Source organism: Copadichromis virginalis, linkage group LG3, assembly GCF_057382275.1.
Source record: "Copadichromis virginalis isolate Kocher_CV1m ecotype Utaka linkage group LG3, C_Virginalis_male_GT1.1, whole genome shotgun sequence".
Taxonomy (NCBI): Eukaryota; Metazoa; Chordata; class Actinopteri; order Cichliformes; family Cichlidae; genus Copadichromis; species Copadichromis virginalis.
In genome coordinates, this window is record NC_140620.1 from 63,916,192 (window position 1) to 63,923,217 (window position 7,026).

At 40.7% G+C, this 7,026-nt stretch overlaps 1 long non-coding RNA gene across 1 annotated transcript; it reads left to right on the top strand.

Moving 5' to 3' along the window:
- The first annotated feature begins 1,397 nt into the window (after nt 1–1,397).
- Nucleotides 1,398–2,426, top strand: LOC146716587 (uncharacterized). Its single transcript, XR_014919229.1, has 2 exons — nt 1,398–1,721; nt 2,310–2,426. It is a non-coding gene; the product is annotated as an uncharacterized LOC146716587 (long non-coding RNA).
- The last annotated feature ends 4,600 nt before the right edge of the window (nt 2,427–7,026 follow it).

Here is a 7,026-nt window from a genome sequence, read left to right on the forward strand (position 1 = left end):
AAAACGTCATCAGCCCTGAAACATCGGTACTGTTCCAGGCAGCATTGCTGTCCACACGTCCATCAGAGTGTTAGAGGCGGCTGCCACGGATGTTGCAGTCTGCTCTCTGTTTCCATGAAACAACCACACTTGAAATGATCATTAAAGCTACCTGTACTAAAGGAAGCTGAGAACATGGCAGACGTGGGACTGACTGTGATCAGACTGTGACGATTGTTCTTGAGCAGATCTACAGGTCAGCTGTTCCACATCATGTTTCTAGGATGGAGCCGTTTGGAATAATGCCGCCCTCTGCTGGACAGATATCGTGTTGTCCCTGAGTCCTTCTGATCCTCAGCACTTTCTATCAGGAGACAACGCACCCAGGTCCCATCTGACGTTGTTCACTTGATGTTCTGAAGCCCAGTACGGACCTTAACACGGGCTCCATGTGGACATATTAGATTAAATGTTTTTTAAGACCAGTTTCTTGAATTACATGACGGTGTGGTTTTTATTTTGTGCTTTTAGTGAAGAGAGAGTCTCTGTGGAGGTTGGATGTTCTCCCCGTGTTTGTGTGGGTCCTCTCAGGGGACTCTGGCTTCCTCCCACAGTTCACACACATTCAGGTAGTGGGGTTAGGTTAACTGGTGAATAAGTGTGAGCGTGAACGGTCGTCTGTCTCCTCACCCTGTGTTAGCTGGGATCCACTCCAGCTCGTACATGCCCGTCAGGCACCGTCCTCATACCTGTTCTGGTAAATCCAGTCCTGGAGGACACAGCTCACCTGGAATCTGTGTTCATGTTATAAAATGTTACATTTCATTAGAAGTTGGTTGTATTCCAGTTTTATGTTGCAGTTTTCACTTTTGAAAGGGAAGGTTAGTCCAGCTCAGTCAGATGCTGAATGCTCTCTTTCAGTACGTTGTTGTATTAAACGATGACTCAGCAGACGACACATTGTAGCCATGTTAAAAATCATGCAACAGACCCTTGGTCACGATGTCATTGTGGGGATGTCTAAAGGCTGGGTTCCTTCTAATAACCGTAACAAGTGTTTATGGCGCTCCTTGTGATGCTGGGTCAAAGTTCAGCCTCTGAAGACCTCGACGTGTTTGAAGTTATCCACAGGGTGCGAGGTCCACTTCAAAGGTGTTCTATGTTAGATGTTGGTCAGGTTAATCAAAATGGAAACTGTTGAGTTTACACATTAACCAACATGGTCCAGCACTAAACATCGTAAAGCCTTTAGTTTTTGGAGAGAGGATGCTGCCATCAAATTCAAAATGGGCTAATATTTTTCTTTAAATGTTTCATTTTCTCACTTTGTTTAAAATACTGGTTTATAGGATTTGCAAATGATTGCGTTCTGTTCTTAATCATATTTAACACAGCGGATCAAATGTAGGGAAGTGGGTGTTATATTCAGATTGTGGGATACATTTAGGAAATGTAAAACTTTTGATGTTAATGTTGTTTATTTGCAGGGTTTAAAAATAAATGTGTTTATTGTTTGAAACTCATACTTGGCCTTCTACTCTTCATGGCTGCTTAACGAAGCTAACAGGGTGGACAGTCTGAGGAGCTGGGAAAGAAAAGCGTCTGAACTGCTTTAAATTTCTTGAAGACATTTTATCCAAGAAGTTTCTTCAGTTCTGAGAGAACGGCGCGGCGGTGGGTGTGGATAATGTTGCCGAAAGAAAACGGCGGAAGAGGGGCGGCTGAAGAGTAAACTTTCAGAAGTAAGTACTGAATATTATGTCACTTATTTATGTGCAAATGTTTAATAATGAAGAACATTAAAACATTCCTGTTGGCCACATGTTGGCAAAGTTATGTGACATTAGTGATGTTTGTACTTTCAGCGTTTACTTGGTTTTAAAGCCTTTACTTTAAAATATACGCTGTTCAATAGTCGACCTTAATCCTACAGAGAATGTGATGATTTTGTGGATAATTAAAGTCAGTCATTTATCCACAAACACAACAAGCTGAAAGTCAGTGATGCTGCTCGGTTTGCAGTCCTGAATATCACGGCACAAGCAGGATTCACTGCACTGTTAATGTTAGCTATGTTATATTGCTGCCTCTGTTCGGTGGTGTCGAGCCAAACGGACTTTAACGTGTGTTTGAACGAGCTGACGGTTCACTCGTTAAGCTGAAAGAAAGATGCTTTAATCACAGCAGTCACACATGTGTCCACTGTACCATCTGGGAACTCTTCTTGTTTAGCACTCGTAATAACACAAACACTAAATCCTCCTTTTCTGGTGCTGTTGTGTAGCAGTGTGTACACCTGAGACTGTCACCTGTCTGTCTGTCCTGCACAGGGCTGAACTGGGACAAAAAATCGGCCCGGGCATTTTGACTAGAGACCGGCCCACCAAAAATGTGACGTCATTCAGGGGTAAAAACCGCAAAGGATTCTGGGAACTTGTGGCAAGAGGTACTAGCGCATGCAGGCTTTCAATTGAACTCAGCTACAGAGCGATAAAAAGAAACACAAAAAATAGCCGGTGTTGTGCCAAAAAGTGATTGTCTGCCAAAAAGTGATTGCTCGTATTTAAATTGCTATAAGTAACTTGTTGGGCTATAATATGTGAAACATATGTCAAATGCATCCCTCATGGATGACATAAAGTCATCTCTCCATCTCCATCTCCTGCTCTTTTATTTCTCTCTCTTGCTCCATCTCTCTCTGCTGCTCTTCTGTCTCCTCTGTCACAGACTTCTCCACTTTTGATGATAAATCAGCCTGGTGCAACATGTAAGGATTGGCACAATTTGTTAAGATTTTGAGGAGTTTGAGAAACTAACCTTAAGCATAAAATAAAATTTACTATCAGTAACTTCATAGCACCCGCCCAGCAGTATATAAACTCCGTCATGCTAGCTAGTACCAGTTATTCTAAGCGACTGTAAAAAGTCAGCACAACGAAAACAAACTACAACTAAACTTGGTTTATATCTGACACAGATAGACAGCAGGTCATAACTTCTTACCTGAAGTTCAGTTCCTCTGCCACTATGACCGGTGGCGGCCTCGGGTCTCTCCTCCTCTTGCCTCCCCTTTCCCTTATCCACCTGCTGGCCTCCACCACTTGCTGATGTTGCTAAATCTGTGGAAGCTATGCCACAGCTACCGCCAAACAATTCAGTTATTTTTACACATATGGCAGCGTCTGCCTGAAGGGCTTGTTTCTTTTTGGCCCTAATTTTTTCTGCACCTTCTTTCCTTTTTTTGTTCTCCATTTTCTTTAGTTCATCTATAAGATTGCTAAACAAGGGGGAGGGTGCATCCGACCTCCTCGGCTGTAATTGGTCCAGCCCAGAGTCGATCATAACCAATTGGCCAATCCAACACCTTTCATTATTTATACCCTTCCAAAAAAAAAAAAAATCGATCGGCCCATAAAAGCAAAAAATCGCCAGCGGCCCACCGGGCAAATGCCCGGTATGCCCGATGGCGAGTCCAGCTATGGTCCTGCACTCTCTCTCTGTTTCTTTCTCTCTGATTGTGGAATAAAAGTATGAACATGTGTTTATAAGTTACACTTGTGTTTGAATCCTGCACCTTATCACACATTTGATTTCCATGTGTGACGACTGCAAGTGTCCAGAGTGAGGACAGACTGAGGGACCCACTGCTGCACATCATCTGTGAGGCTTTGCAGCCCTGATGATCCACCAGGACAAACTCAGCAGTGTGTGAGGAAGAGGAGGAGGAAGAGCCAGCAGCAGCTGACAGATGGAGAGAATAGACAGACTGTTCCCTGTTTGTGAAGGACTGCTAGGAAAGTTTAACATAACTGTCTGTCCTGAATCAGTCTTATTAGGTAATGTTCAAATAATGTTGTCATTCCAGTGTTTCCAGTGTGGGAGAAAGTACTCAGGGCCTTCAAGTTACACACTATGAAAGGCAGCAACAAGTTTAATGTTCAGAAACCTAAAGTCTGTATCAGCAGCAGAATGGAGCTAAAAATAAATGTTTGTTTGAGTTCTATGAAGCTTTGAGTATTTTGGATCAGTAGCACTGCTGTGTTTGTTGCATCATATTGCTGTGATTGTTTATATGCTTTATATATTCTGAGCTAAGTTGATCTATAGTGTTACATCATATTCTATAAGGATGTTATGTGTTTGTAGACTTTCTGCCCAGTTTGACCCATTTAGCAGAAGTCAGCCTGTTTAAGGCTCTGATGTCTATTCTGTATGACTTAAAGCAGTTATGACATGGTCTGATTTTCTCACCCAATAAAGGAATATTTCATTTATCAGTCTACTCTTCATTCTATCAGACACAGTTATCACAGCTCGTACATTTGCTTTTTACACATATATGTAAGCACTGAGCCACATTTAGTAATGCCAACATATTAAAAGAACAATATTTCTCTCTTATATATGATACATCTATATACACACTGTCACAGATACTTGAGTGTCTTTGAGTGAAGATTTAAGGTGATAGGAAATATAAATAACTGCAACTTGAATCTTTGACACAGAGTTCATGCTTCAGAGTTCAGATGTTCAGAGTTCATGGACCGTTGAGGCTGCGAACTTTAAGGCTGCAGACCCTGAATTGGGATACAGCCATCGACTGTGGAAACCTTGCAAGTGGATCGTAAAGGTTGTTACAGAGTCTTTCATGTCTAAATTTGCCGTTAATAATTATATAATTGTAGGAATCATCTAGTTTGCTTACACTGATTACGTTGGCATTTTGTTAGCGCTACAACAACGGTCAGACCCCCGAGGCATCTAAACTTTAGTAAGAATGTGCACTTTTGACACCTCTGGTTAGCATTTAGTGGTCAGTTTCAAACGTATTTGATTTTTGCTTGTTATGAACAAATTCACTTCACTACTTTTCACGATCTGTAACATCAATGCACATTGTTCCATTTACTGCATATTGCACTTTATTCATATCTCTCATTCCACCTGCAAAAACATTGTAAAGGTCGTCACAGAGAGTTTTATATATGTATAAATACTAATATTCTCTATTTATTCTGTTTTATTGCCCAGATGTTAGTTAGCCTTTGTTCAATTGTCTTTTATATGTCAATAGATACGTATGTCACAAATAAAAGTTTCTTGTAAATTATGTTTTTGTAAAGAATTTTCTCCCAAATCTCTTACATGCTAACTGTAACGTGTTATTTCTGCTAAAACCTGAACTTAAATGTGTATATGGTGTTTATCTGTTTTTCTCTCTGTTTTAGATGCAAATATCAAATTGGAGTTCTGCCTCCAGGCCAGAATTGCAGGAATGCACCACGTGTTGGCTGTTTCACTGCCCTCTGTGCCCCACTCTCAGCCCTGCTGTCAGGGCAAAGATTGAGCAGCATATAAATGGACACATTCAAAGTGCTTTGCCTTTCAAAGGTATGTTGGTATTAAATATACCTCATAGTTAAAGTCATAAATATGCACTTCTTTTCAGCACCTCTGCAGGTCTTTGTTGACTTAAAAGTTATTTTTCACATTGTACAGTTCAGTTCATTCATCAGCGAGAGAAAAAAAGTGTTTTCATTAAATATTTTTCCTGTTCACCACATTTCCTGACAGCTCTTGTGATCCACACCATTTTGCTTTCATTATTGAGGACGGCTTGGATATTTTTGTTAATATGTACAATCTGATTGTTAGATAAACTGATTGCATTCTATACAACTACATTTAAATTACATGTTTTTTCTTTTTTTCTCTCTTACAGACAAAATGATGTGCCGGTGCACTTTCACTGCCCTTCTGTAACATGACAGTCATACAGCGTGGGGATATGGCAAGGCAATTATTGTCATGTCAGCATTCAGGACTGCTCCCCACTGAACTCTCCGTGGAGCCTCGTCTCCCTCTCCATGTCTCGTCTCCAGCATCTAAACCATTTCCTGAATCTTGGGTAGAACATTCATGTGCTCCACCCTCTGTGCTAAATGAAACTGGGGCTTGTGGAAAGTCCATGAAAATGAAACGTCCTCACTGTGGTCTTAGTCTTCTTACAAAAAAACTTCAAGGCTCACATGATGAGGAGGCATTCAAACAGGTCAATAGATGTTTGCCTGGCCTGTCATCCACAGTGTTTTTGTGTAGAGGGACTTCTTCCTCTTTGTTTTTCAGTTTGCAGAGGACATGGAGCTCTTTTTAAAAGCATGTGCTGACGAGCAGAGACTACAGGTCAAAGCGATGTTTGACATTTAATGGACAGATGAAGGCACTGGCTGTTTGTTTGTGTTTTTTATCTGTTGTTTGTTTTTCAGTGTACAGAATTCCAGTTAAACTTATTATAAAATGCTGTTCACTTGTTTCCATACTTATAGTAAAAAATGTAAGTGTAAATGTAACAGCATTGTTTATACTTGTAACTTCAGAGTAAAAAGCTTATTGTTGATATTAACATTAATGTATTATCCTGTAATCAATAATATTTTTATGCATTTTACGCATTAACCCTCTGATCTCTATCCTGGCCATTTGGGGCCACTTCACTTCTCCTTGTTTGACTGCTACACTGCAGTGGACCAAAAGAATGACGCAGGTTTGATCTTAAGGCTCTAATAGTTGTGTGTGTTGTGCATGACATTGCAACGCAAACATGTATTTGCAAGATAGACTGGAATAAATTATGATGCATCAAATATTACACAGGCTGCAGTGAATTGTTGTTGATACAGGTTATTGAGCTTTGAGTTTCCCAGTCAAACGTAGCTTTGACACACATGCTAACACTCTTACTCTTGTACATTTCATAACAAGCCATAGCCAAAATATTAGCTCTCAAAAAAAATTCAAAGCTGCAGCTGCAGCACACACAGCAACAAACACTGTTAGTAAATGTGTCCTGGAGTTTCTGCAGGTGCAGAAAGTGCTGCTGCTGTAAGTCAGCCTAACAGCTTCCAGATCACTGATATTTCTGGAAAGATGGCAAGAAGGGCATCACAGCTCATTTCTACAATCTCCCAGATCTTGGAATACAAGCCCCTGTCCCATGAAAACCACTTCACAGTAGTAGGAGTCCACTAAAACCTACAAATGAAG